General features: G+C 40.9%; 1 protein-coding gene across 3 annotated transcripts in view; it reads left to right on the top strand.

Annotated features, from left to right (window-relative positions):
* The first annotated feature begins 1,421 nt into the window (after window positions 1-1,421).
* Window positions 1,422-13,076, top strand: part of stat5a (signal transducer and activator of transcription 5a) — a 56,485-nt gene continuing 44,830 nt past the window's right edge. For 2 of the 3 annotated variants that reach the window (XM_080511128.1, XM_080511130.1), the window contains exon 1: window positions 1,422-1,563. The gene's annotated coding sequence lies outside the window, so the exon portion shown is untranslated. Of the gene's footprint in view, window positions 1,564-1,664; window positions 1,750-13,076 lie in introns of all 3 variants that reach the window. The other variant, XM_080511129.1, reaches the window with a different exon arrangement.

Consider the following 13,076-nt stretch of genomic DNA (forward strand, 5'->3'; position numbering starts at 1 on the left):
TCAGCCTCTGTCTCTCATCTCTCAGTCTGATAATGACAACAAAAAAGGGAGAAAAGGAATAGGTTTAACATTAATAAAACACATTTTACAAATCGGTTGTGTTCAGGAATGGATATAACAACATTAATGATGGATCAAACCACTCCTGGAGAAAGGATTAGTAATAGAAAATGATTTTTTAATGGCTGTAAATTCTGGCGAGAACTATTTTTAAGGGGATTAAAAGCGTTTATGCAGGATGTGACCAGTAGGTGTCGTTGCTCTCCAGCCTGAGGGCAGCAGATTAATGGAGACGTATTAAGATGAATTACTTTACAGTAGATTACACCACATCTAACAGGTCGGTCTGCACCTGGAGGGAATTCACTCTGACCACCTTTATATCGCTGCTGCTTTATTTGGTGATCTGTAGATCACAGTACAGGGGGATATTTATTTCTGTACTTGTGTAAAACTAGATTTTTGATACAAAAGTACATGAGAGATCTCCAACTCGTAGATCTTGTAAATCAATGGGCGGTTTTCTCTTTCTCAGCTGTCAAATAACATCTGTTTCAAAGCGGGATTCTTATCATTTGCTTACTTTAAAAACAAACAAACAATAAAACAAAAGTTAGTATTTTTGGTTGAATTTTAGTCCCTCGTATTTTTCAAGTTATAACATATACATTTTTTCCAATTTAAATAAATTTGGAGTCTTTACATATTATCTGCAGGTCTGCTCCAGTTAACTCAGTTCTAAAAATATCTGTTTTAATAATGATTACCCTCTCCACTTATCAATGCTCCGTTTGAAACATAAACGGAAAAAATAACGTAGAGAAAAGACCACAACAACAACAACAACAACAACAACAACAACAACAACAACAACAACGACAACGACAACAACAATATACTTTACTTGTTGCTACTACTACTACTACTACTACTACACACTACAATACTACACACGAACTTGGAGAACTAAGCAAGAAAAAAAAAAAAAACGCACCTGCACAAAATAATATAGAGTAGAAATACTTTATGATTCCCATATTTCTCACAGAATATAATATAACAAATAAAATACAAACTTAAAAAAAATCAAATAAGTGACGTAGTAAATTATTTGAATATGTATAAGGCTTAGTAAACGTGACTGATATAAATAAACATGAGGGAATGAAACCGACACAACTGGCACAACTGATACTGTTTATAAAGACATGTTGACTGAATTAAAAGTGTAATAATAAGAAGAGGGGTCAAACGGACACAGACATTGAGGTTAATTTGCAGAATAAAGAGGAAATGTTTATAATGTGTAGTGGGTTGAAATGAACCGGAAGTGGGCGGGGCTAGGAGAGAGAGAGAGAGAGCAAGAGAGAGAGAGAGAGAGAGAGAGAGAGAGAGAGAGAGCGAGAGAGAGAGAGAGAGGAGGTGAACTGAAGCGAACTGTTAGGAACTGTCTGTCTGACTGTTGTTGAGGTCCCTGCTGGAGGTTTGCTGCTCGCTGCGCTGCGGACTGTTTCTCTCTCGCTGTGTTTTATGAGAAAAGGGACGTCGCGCGGCTCCACGGAGGTGAGTGTCTCTGCGCGCGACGTGCGTAATTCGTGTCCGGAGCGGTGAACGTCCTCTGACAGCGCTTTGTAAACAAACTGCGCTCCTCTCTCCCACCCCAGCGTGGACTCTGCAGCTCGGACTTTGTTTTCCCACCCCTCTCTGCTCGGTGAACGCTGGAGCAACAGGCGGGTCGACGGACATTGGGTGACATATTATTTCTGTCTCCAGCCTGCGCTCCGGCTCCACTTGTTGGCCACCACTTGTTGTGTTTGCGTGATCGCCCTCACTCGCGTCCTCGTTTACGCACGGGTTTGTCGCTGCTCTCCGGGAGTCCCTCTGCCTTCCTCTCCAAGCCGCTCAGAACTCCAGCCTCCACCCCCAGTATGCCTCCACCAGAGCCGTAAAGTGTCAGCCGGGGTGGAATAGGGCCATAAAGATAACCTGGGCGGCAACACGCACAGGCAGTTTTTACAACCAGTAAAGCCTGTAAAAGTCTCCACAGCTCCCCGGGAGTCTCTGCCCTGATGGGCATCCGTCACAAGTTTGACACATGAAAGCCAGATCTCTGTCCTGTTTTCTTTATCTCCCTCAACCAGGACCCTTTAAAGCTCTTATTTGGTTGAAAAATGCGCCTTTTATTCCTCAATGCAGCAAGCAATGTGTGTACTTTGGCCTTGTGCTGCAGATACTCTGAAGATAAAGACACGAGTTCGTAAAACCACAATTTACAAGGTGCTGTCAGCCACATCAGCATAAATAATTAGATATTTATCATTTTTATAGGTTAGAAATCTTTAGCCTTATTAAAGCGACTTCAATATTTAAATCATTGGTTGCATTCCAAAGCATTTCTATATCTAATAGGTTTATTGGTTTTGTCGCACATTTGTGTAACTTTAAAGTACTTTACTGTTTGTCTGAGAAATGTGCTCTGACCATAAATAGTCCATACATATAATTGCAATAAAACAAGTGCTGTTACATACTGTGAGTATACTGCAAGTATTTTCAAGAGCATAATTTAGTCTATTTAACAGGAGATTTTCTTGTGTACACATTTATATAAAAAATTTGCCTATTTTATTTTCATTTGTTTCTTCTAATACATTTCACAGTTCAAGGTGACAGATTGGCTCAATAGTTTGTCAACTAAAATATGTGCCTTTCATTTCAGACTCAGAAACTAACAAAAAAAAATACAAATAAAATAAAAGATAAAATGGGTGAAATTGCTTTATAAAGAACTTAAAAAGTGACACATATAAGATTTGTGAAGCTTAAATAGCTAAGATAACTGCAATTGCTAAAATGTAATGTAAGAAATTGTCCACTACTTTAAATAGAAATATACAACTTTGTAAGTGAAACTTAGGGTACAGTTTTTGAATAGGCTACAAGTCTGTATATACAACTATAAGCTGCTGTTCGATTTTTGGAAAAAATGGTTATGTTTCGCAAACTTTCTCCAAAATAAAGCTTTAATTTTTAAACGAGGCCTAGCCTGCCTATTAAGAAAAAAATCAGCATGTAGTCTGTCCTCAGTCTTTTAAGAAAAATGGTATATTGAATACTAAATTAAACCTACATTAGAGCTCTTGGTAGCTTTTAACTGCGAGCCTGTTTCCATGACAATGTTTTGAGTGAAAATGAATCATCTTTGCGTATTCGTTTCAGAAAAGTCTTGCATTTATACTGCAATGGCAGCGACACTGAAAACAACGCGGTCACCATGCCAGGCAACAAGCTGGCTTTTTTTTTTTTTTGTATTGAAACAACACGCACATGCCCACAGAGAACAATTAGCTATAAACATTAACATTACACGTACATAAGTTGAATTGAGATTTTGGTGATTCTCATCTATAAAACTACCAAGTCCCAGGGTTATATAGACTGGGAGTCATGTTACTCTGGAGGCCGCCATTGTTGTTATTGTCCATACACTCACACATGTGCAGGAGAACATGCGCAGTAGCAGTGTTTCCAAAAAGTAGCCTTTTCAGTGGCTTCGAGCATCATTGCCGTTAAAACTGACTCCAAAATGCAACAGTTTTCCGTTTTCTCTTACAAAAAAAATATTGTCGTGTAAACAGCGCATTGAAACTAAGTGCAGTTCAAAGTGGACAATACTGCGACTCACTACCGCCACCTAATGCCCAAAATGCCATTACATATATTTTACATTCTGCATCTTCAAAAGCTTTAAAAACTGTCAGGCTGAATTTGAGTTTGTTCCCGCAAAACAGCAATTCTTGTCTTTGTGGATTTTCCTGTTCATATAAGTTGTAAAAAAAACAAAACAAACAAAAAGACTATAAAGGTCAAAATAGACATGACTGTCAAAACCATGTGAGACACCTGAATCAAGGCCGTGTTGTGTGCTCGCTTGCTTTCAAACAGAAATTAAATGTCAAAAATGCTTTGATGCCCCTTTCAATCCCAGAAATATGTCCGTCTGCATTTGTGTGTTTGTGTTTTTTTGTGTGTGTGTGTGGGTGTGTGTGTGTGTGTACAGCATGTACACATTTCCCTGTGTGTGTATGAGGATGCCGATGACCCGTCCTGATATCGTTTCTTGTTCGTTTAAAGCCAAATTGCTGCTGCTGCTGCTGCAGCAAAAAAAACCCCCAAAAAAACAGGTTTCATTTGGATAAACCTGTGGAAGTCCTTCTTGTCTGGATCTTTGCCCGCCGTGGCTCCGAGTAAACCACTAATAAACATCAAAGACCTGCTGCAAACATGCACGTGCATGCAAATAAATTGTGCTTTCGGATTGGAGTTGATGGACTGACAATAATACCGTGAGTGACATCGCTCGGCATCAGCAGTATTCAAATGAGGATTTTTGCGTGCATTATGTTGTGTATACATGAGACCAGTGGGCTGGAAACTCTCCCGTCTCTGTGTTCATTTGCTTGAGTTCCCCGTAATGTGACTGAATGGAGCTGAAGATGAAATGTGACACTGTTGATGAGTTGCCCGAGGCAGTTTTGATCGGTTACAAAGTCAAAGCTGTTGTGGAGGGGGGGGGGGACTCGTTTACACGAACCGTTAAAAAAAAAAGAAAAAATAAATAAATTTCAGTGGCTCCAAGCACGGTTGTCATGTCAATGAGCACCCAAAACACAACGTTGTTGTGTAAACAGGGCGTCAGAAAGCTGCAAACAGAAATGACTCTACATCAACACTCCGCTAAAATCTGAGGCAATTTGCACCTTTCTTTTTTTTTTTCTAAACAAAGACAATCATAAACAACACAAACGTATCCGTAGGTGCCCGTACGTACAGCGTGTGTGTAGTTTACCAACTTTTCGCAAAAACTACTGACCTGAGTTGGATGAAGTTTTCAGGGATGACTTGCCTTCATCCAAGAAACACTCCGTTAGACTTTGGGATTGAACAGCTCCTGGAGAGGTGAGACATTTACTCGGTTGTGGACACGCTGGAGCTCCACGCTGGAGCTCCACGCTGAGTCATCAGTCAGGGCTGATGCTGATGGTTGAGCTTCTCTAGCAAATTGCTGATGACTTGTGAGTTGTTTTTTTTAATTATTTTTTATTGTTGGTCACAATTACATGTCTGTTTCACTCAACCCTTCATCACTTAACAGACCATGTTTCTTAAATTATTCATCTCATTATGTCTTCCTCTAAACCAACGATGGTAAATTAATTCGTAGTTGAGCTTATTAATGAGATCTATTTTTGTGATACTTATTATTATAACATAAATACCAATGTTTTCTTGCTTTGGGTGTTTGTTTATACGACAACGGTGCTGGGAACCACGGCTGTAGTAAATAGAGTGTGCGTTTATGAAAACTTAGAAATGGTCAAATTTGCGTCACTTTTATATTCATTTGTAAACCATCTGCTTTAAGTGGCGAAATATCATTTAACAATAGTTTACGGTAGTATTTCTCCATTGAAACCTATTGTCATGGGGGTCTCTTGAAAGGTTGAATCAGTAATTGAATTGGTCACACTGCTTTAAGTGGCGGTCAGTAGTTTTTTTTTGCTATTTGTCCCTGTTGGCATGTGCCATGTTATGATTCATGCTGGGCAGAGTGTGCGAGAACTGGAGGGTTTTCCCAGCTTGGGGTTAGGGTTAGTTGGGGGGGGGGGGGGGGGGGGGGGGAGTGTATTTTGGGTTGGTATGGGACACGGCATGCTGGCCAGCCGTGGTTTGGCCGGCACACCGTGTCCCTGACAGGACAAGACCCACGTACAGGCAAAGAAAAGGGGGGAACCTCATGTTTTATTCCCAAAGGCCACTGTGCCTGAGCGTGGCACGCCCCGAGGCTCCTTCTCACCTCTCGTTGCCAGGCCCGTGTGGGGTCGAGCATGTGGACAGTGGGGTGGCGGATGAGAAATCCAGAGTACTGTAAGCACAGAAAGAAGAGACTTGTTCTCAGCATCGAGTCCGTGGGTGACTGGAAGTGCGCAGGTTCAGATCCGAGAGTGAAATGAGTCAAAGGTGAGGAGTCACTGGTGCTCTAATGACTGTGCTTCACGTCATCGTGTGCTCCAGGATCTAAGTCTCCCGCGTGCTTCCTGCTTAGTTTTTGTTTGTGTGCATATGATTAAAGGCATGTAAGCAGTGTGACATGGGTGCAGGAGATTCACAAAGAAAGAGAGAGGGAAAGACAATGAGAGGGAAATGATCAGGAAGCATGTGGTGACAGCCTCCTCCCCCTTTCAGTTGGGCCAACGCTAATCCACAGGTCACGTGACGCTGAGCTTTTAGCCCGGTCTGGGCCAGGAGTGCTCTGATCCATCTGTCGAATAGCGTTGCTGATTGTTGGCATCCATAGCGTGTACTTCTGTCCCATGATCACAGCCTGCCCGACGCGAGACTCACATTTGTTTTCCACCGGGCCGACTGCGTCTTCTGGATTCTCGTTCACTGTGTCGGCGTCCTCCCCATTGACTCTCCCTCTTCGCCTAACTTTCAATGATTCTGTATTCAGTGGGTAAGTGGGAGAAGGATGACTGTCAGCTCTCCCAGACTCTGAAAAGCATGATAAGGCCTTGGGGTTATTATCTCAGTGACACAACAATAATAGCATCCAGCGCCGTGAGGCATGTTTGAGCTGAGCCACATGAAGGCACCAACAAATCAGAAAAAAACAACATGTGTTTTAATTTATTGCAATGTCACTGAGAGTGCTGCTGCCCTTTTTTTTTTCCCTGTGATTTTTTTTTTTTTACATTGTTAAAGGATTAAAGGAGATCGTGGAAAGAGGTCAGCCCAAAGTAGACTTAAAAAAAATAGACATATGTGGTCTGGTTTAATGACTTTCAAGTGTTTTTTTTTTTTTTGTTTGTTTAGTTTTTTTTCTGCAAACCTAAACAACCGGAGCCAAATTCAGGAGCCTGACCTGTAAGTGCTGCAGGTGTTACACTACTTATGTGTAGATTAAAGTATCAAGGCAGCCAACTTTCTTTTGACTTCAGACTTCTGTGAGTAAGATTTACACACACACACACACACACGCACGCACGCACGCACTGAGAAAGAAAGAAGAAATTAACTGGAGAAACAGAACTGTTTCCCAGCGTTCCTTTTTCCTTTTAATTTCTAAGCACAAATCGATTTTATTTGCATTTATTTTTAATACATGTTGTGGAACTCAATGTTTTAATGAAAGTAAAATAGTGTTGATTGTACCAGTATCTGCAAAATAAATAGTGCCAAAATGTACATAGCTTTCAATGAGGTGGGAAAAAAGGCATAAGAGGCCACGAAAAATGCATGTCCATCATGTAAATCTGTGTAATGGTGGAACATTTTAAGGTTTCAAAATAAGCCATGATGTAAAATGTGTGATGATTTGACTTATTTTTGGAATAGTCACTTTTCAACTGTTTGTCTTTGAGAATGACTGTAATTGTTGACTAGATTAAAAAAAAAAAAAAAAAAATGTTTAATGCGGAAGACGTGTCATTGAGCTAATAAATGCAGCTCGGTGTGAGAAAAGCTGTGTGGGAGCTGAAGTTTAGAGTTGTGAGAATTTGCATGATTACTGACTCTGACACGGGTTTGATGATATAAGTCGTATAAGCCCATCAAAAAAGCTACTGTAAATAAGATTTAAGCGTTTTGTGTTGTAAATCTTTAACAATGTCATGTTGACCCAAGTTGTTCAGTGTTGGCGAAGTGTTAACTAACACCAGTTTATGAGTGACTGGCAAGTTGCCCTCTTTAAAGTTCCTTGCAGCGTTTGGTGATCATTAATAAGAAGAGTTGTAGTTTTACTTCTTGTTTCTTGTTGCTTCGGTACTTCACAGCAGTGATACGTAAATAAGTCTTATCGTGAAACTATTGCACAGTGAGTTCAAACCTATTAAATCAGAGTTGTTTATTCATCAGCACGTTATTTTGTGCAAACCTTTCTACGCCAATCGTCACAGAATTATTTTTTTTAGTTCATTTGAACGTGACAGACTTTTTAAAATTTACCAAATGTCCCGTTCTGGCTCCAGCTCTACTGGATCCCAGTCCTGGTGTAGAAAACTGATGCAGATGTGTCCAGATAGAAAAGATGCTTCCAGTTTTTTTTTTCTTCTCATCAGTGGGTCATAACCTCATATACCCGACCAGCTGGCCTACTTCTGAAGGCAGTTTATCCCGTATAGAGGGATCAGAGGGGAAGGGAGAGGACACACACAAATTGGAAATACAGTATATATACTGTTAAAAAAAAACAACCAAAAAAGTAAAACTGAAATCAATTCATTGCAGAACATTCCAATGTTTAGTGACAGAAAACCACATGGTTATTTCCTTAAATGCCCTCCTTGAACTAGAATGACCCCTTGAAAGGGAATAGACCTTGATGCTGTTTACTTGGCATTATGTTACTGTCAACAGTCTTATTGGGAATGTTTACAAAGCTTCTTGTGTCTGAATAATCATGCGTGTCTGTGGGTTCACATTCAAAAACCACCGCGTTGTCATTGCGGTTGTTTTTCACAACTGTCTATTTATACGAATATCCATTTACTCGCCATTGTTCATGCTTACAGCGTAATGTTGTTCACACACGTGTGTGTGTGTGTGTGTGTGTGTGGTTTCATAAACAAAACCCAACCAACAGCACCCACTAGTGGCCCATCATGAGTACTACATCATTTTCACCACTTCTGCTGTTGACATTGTATTCTCATTGTCTCTGATATGTTGTTTATGTTTTGTTGGGAATAGAATATGTTGTGGTTTTTTTTTTTAAAGCTGTAAATCATTCTGTTCTCTGTCTATTTTCATTTAACAGAAAGCCGGAACTTGTTTTTGAATTTGGGGTTGTATATACAAATGACGTCACTTGGGTCATCAGTGGTTTCATCCATCACACGTTAACCAGACAAAGCATGTCCGTCACAGAGAGTATAGATAGATAGAATAATCCTAACCACAGGCCAGCATTGCTTTAATCCCAGCTGTAAAAGATGCAGACGTCCCACTGCTCTCAGGTTATATATATATATATATATATATATACACACATATATACATACACACACACATATATATATATATATCGCTCAGATTAGCCACATGTGCAGAAATGTACTGGAAAGTTCACGTTTTGTCAATCTTCAACGTTCAGTTTCGCCCGAGGCCAAATGAGGAGCCTCATCCTGCCTCCACCACTCCTCATCTTCAGTCAGTTACTTCACATGCAAACATTCAGAGGTCTGTCCTGATATGCAGCCCGAGGCCAGGTAACGGCTTTCGTCACTGGAGGAATGAGACTCAACATGCAGGCGGGGTTAAACGTGTCTCCAGGTTAGTGCCGGGACCCCGAGGTGAATAGAGACAGGCTGGACAGATCAGGTGAAACCAACCTATATCAGACCAGAAAAACAGGTAACGTGCACCAGTCTGGGTCGGCTTGAAAAATGTATAGCATTTGGGGAGGTAATATCATCACGGTTGAAGATTGAAGAAACCAATTGAATGATATCGTGATTTAGATTTAGGGGTGTTTTATTTATTTATTTATTATTATACACTGAGGGATGCGTGTCAGTTCCTCCCTTCTGCTTGATCATATTCACCACAGTCAGGATATATTGTATCCTCCCTGCATAGTGATTAAAGCCATTTCACTGTTTGGATGTTTGTTCTTTAAAAAAAAAAAAAAAAGGTTATTGCAGTAGAATGCATGTCAAAAATAAACACTCTACATTAGTCTGTTTGACAATGTTGGTGCACAAACAGCCTTTTAAAACACCTCACAGATGAGCTGCATTATTCAGAACTCATACATAGGCCCTATCTATTGTTTTGGAATAAAAAGGACCCTTCAGCTGGCAACGGGCTCACAGTCCAGCCTGCGTGGAGACACTTGAGCTTAAATTGAGCGGAAGGGAAGGTGACGGCTGCTGGTGCCACTGGTACGTTCAAGCCTATTACAGGCTTACAGCAAATGAGGCAGACTGGAAAACCAATGGATCGCTCTCTGACAACGGAAGTGGGATCCTGTATGTGCAGGGAAATAGTGCTGTAGAAACAGTGACGTTGAGATGTTTGAAACTGCAAAATGGATCTAGGAATGTTATAGAGGCGGGACGTTGGAACGACTTGGAGCTCAGTGTGACTGTGCTGCTGTCTTTTATGACCAGGGTGTGATTTGTGGTGAAAGCAGAAGTGGAGAGGATGTTTTGTTGCTGTTTCCACCCCCCCCCCCCCCCCCCCCCCCCACTGGGTGGTTACGTGTGTGTTTGTGGGGAAGAGTTATAAAAATGAATGTAATATAAGAGCCATGCAAACAGATTAATAACAAGTCATTATTGTTTATTTACTTGTTGGTTGCATTCTTTGCTTTGTGGTTAGATATGCACACGCACACACAAGGAAAGGGGCTCAGATTTAGCAAGCTTATGTTTCTTCCTACTCTTTTTCGAGCATGTTACATTTTCATTTTCATTGGATTCATTGTTTTGTTTTTATTTATCATGTTCGAAATGAAAACAAAACTCACGAACATATTCTAACCACATGTTTCCATTTTCAAAGAAATACTTCAGTAATGTAAAACTATGATACTGTACATATTTAGGTGTGTCAAATGCAGAAACTTGCGGCAGTATTACACTTTCAAAGAGTCCGAACACAGACTGCGCCGTCTTTTTGAAAGAGCTATTTCATTCGAAAAGAACAAAATGTAGGGTGGGTTCAGAGTGTGAGTATCTCGTGCGATGGGTGTTTATTTGCTTGGAGCCACTGAAAACACAACTTTTTGAAAATGCCCAGGCTCCGTCTCTGGCTAGACGGCAGAACCTCTGCTGCTGCATAAGCATAGCATGGCTTTAACCAGTAGTTCTTCTGCGCATGCTGGAATAGATGGACAATCACAACAATGACGGCCTCCAGAGTGTCCTGACTCCCAGTCCATACTCTCTCCATTGTTAATGTTTATAGAGTATTGTTGTCTGCGCACGTGTGGTGGTTTCATGACAATAACAGCACCCACTCGTGGTCCAACTTACAAACTATATCGTTTTCAAAGCATTGTCGTGTAAATGTACAACAAAAATGGTGCAATTTCACTCAAAACGTTGTGTAAATGGACCCTTAATCTCCTGAGTTTCACATCTTACGATAAAACCTGGCAACCTTTCTTTACTGTTTTACTCTTTTATTTATTTCATTCTTTGTCCACTTGGCTGGTGAAGTAGATTTAATCACTATATAGTTGATATAAATATTAATAGTTCAGATGGAGGTGGGAAACCTGGGTCTATAGTTTTCGGACTGATATTTAAATGAGTTTTAGTAATAGTAAATCCCAAATGCACTATATCAGTGGTTGGACCTCATAAAGGCATCACACTCCGATGTGTGTCTGATTGTGCATGCATGTGACATTTCTGTTTTGTTCCAGTAGATTGAGGTCATGAATGCTCCCTTGTGTCGGGGAACATCTGTGCAAGATTACAGCAAGGGGCATTTGATTAAAAAGTGATTAGGATGACAAAAGACAAACAAAACAAAAAAAAGAGGAAGATTTCTCAATTACTGATGCTTATGTGTCATTTATGTTCAGTTGTATGTTGGATTCATGTTTGTTGAAGTCAAGAGAAAGAAACACAACTCACGGACACAAATACCTGATTTAATTCACCGAACAAGCACGTGGAACGAGGCGCTCCCTGCTTGAGAGTCACGGGAACAATACAAAGCGGACAAAGCTTGGATACGTGGAGCTGTTGTCTTCTATTGATCTTCTGCCAACCTACCTCTGCCACAGCAAAACAATTAATTTACTATCAGGAGATATATAGTTTAAAATAACCTCAGTTTTATTGAAATAACATTGTCACTGTATCTCACGCAGTATGCTGGGGCTCACAAAAAACAACATTCACTTCCCCTTTTCTTTTCTTTATACTTATTCATTTATATTTTAGGCGTTCCACAGAGCACGAGCACAGATAATGTTGCAACAGTCATGAGATCCGCCTTGCGAAACGCTTTATAGATTTAATCTTCGACTACAACTATAAGGTGCAATCTGTTGCCGTCTACACATGTCTCCTGCAACGTCTTTAAAGCATTTGGCCGTGTGAGTCGGTCACATGCACAGCTAAATAAACTGTGGCGTGAAGCTGCTACAGGAGTATATTGTACACGGTACAGAGTGGAGCATCGTCGTGGCTCAAATGTGTGACTTTGCGGTCAAACCCTCCATCCATCTCCTCCCATACTGCTTCATCCCGTTCAGGGTCGCACGGCACCGGAGCCAATCCCAGCCGCCAACTGCGACAGGTCACGTCCATCACAGGAAAAAAAAAAAACCACAGCGACATGTCGCTTACATTCACACCTACTGGCAGTGGGGGGTGGGGGTGGGGGGGGGAGACTCGTGCACAGGGAGAACATGCAAAATCCACACAGAAAACTCACTTCATTGGTGTGTTTGTGTCTTCCATGTAGAATGTTTGTTAGAATGTCCGTGAGGAATCCTCTTACAAATGCAGATAGGAAATAACACCCAACCTATCCCTGGATTAAAGAACCCCACAAATTGCCTGTTAATATGTAATCATGTAAAATTTGGCTTAATCTCTCTTCCTCCTGAGTGAGCCTGCATAAAAATCATGCACAATGCTAATATGGGACTGACATTGTTGAGAAGCCTTTTCCTCATTAGCTAACCTCCAGCCACAATGAAAGGTGGGGGTGGCCATGACACTGTTACCTCAGTGTCCATGCTCTGCTTATCCAGATTATCCCTGTGCCACTACCATAATCACTCAGGGCCACCGTGCAGACGTCACAGAAAGGTGGATGCTTTTGATTTCCTTGGTAAATGCAGAGAAGGTGGGAACAATTTCCTGTTCTGCTTTGTAGAAAAATGGCGCCTGTATCATCAGCAGATCTACCTTAACTCCAAACATGCAAAAGGAGGCACATTGCAACAGATATAGATGGGATTTTGCGCCATTTTGTGTTCGGATTTGTAAAAATATAGACATTTACAACAGAGATACTCTGCACTCACAACAATGAGATACTTGAGCCTT

This window comes from Blennius ocellaris, assembly GCF_963422515.1.
Source record: "Blennius ocellaris genome assembly, chromosome: 16".
In the NCBI taxonomy this organism is placed as follows: domain Eukaryota; kingdom Metazoa; phylum Chordata; class Actinopteri; order Blenniiformes; family Blenniidae; genus Blennius; species Blennius ocellaris.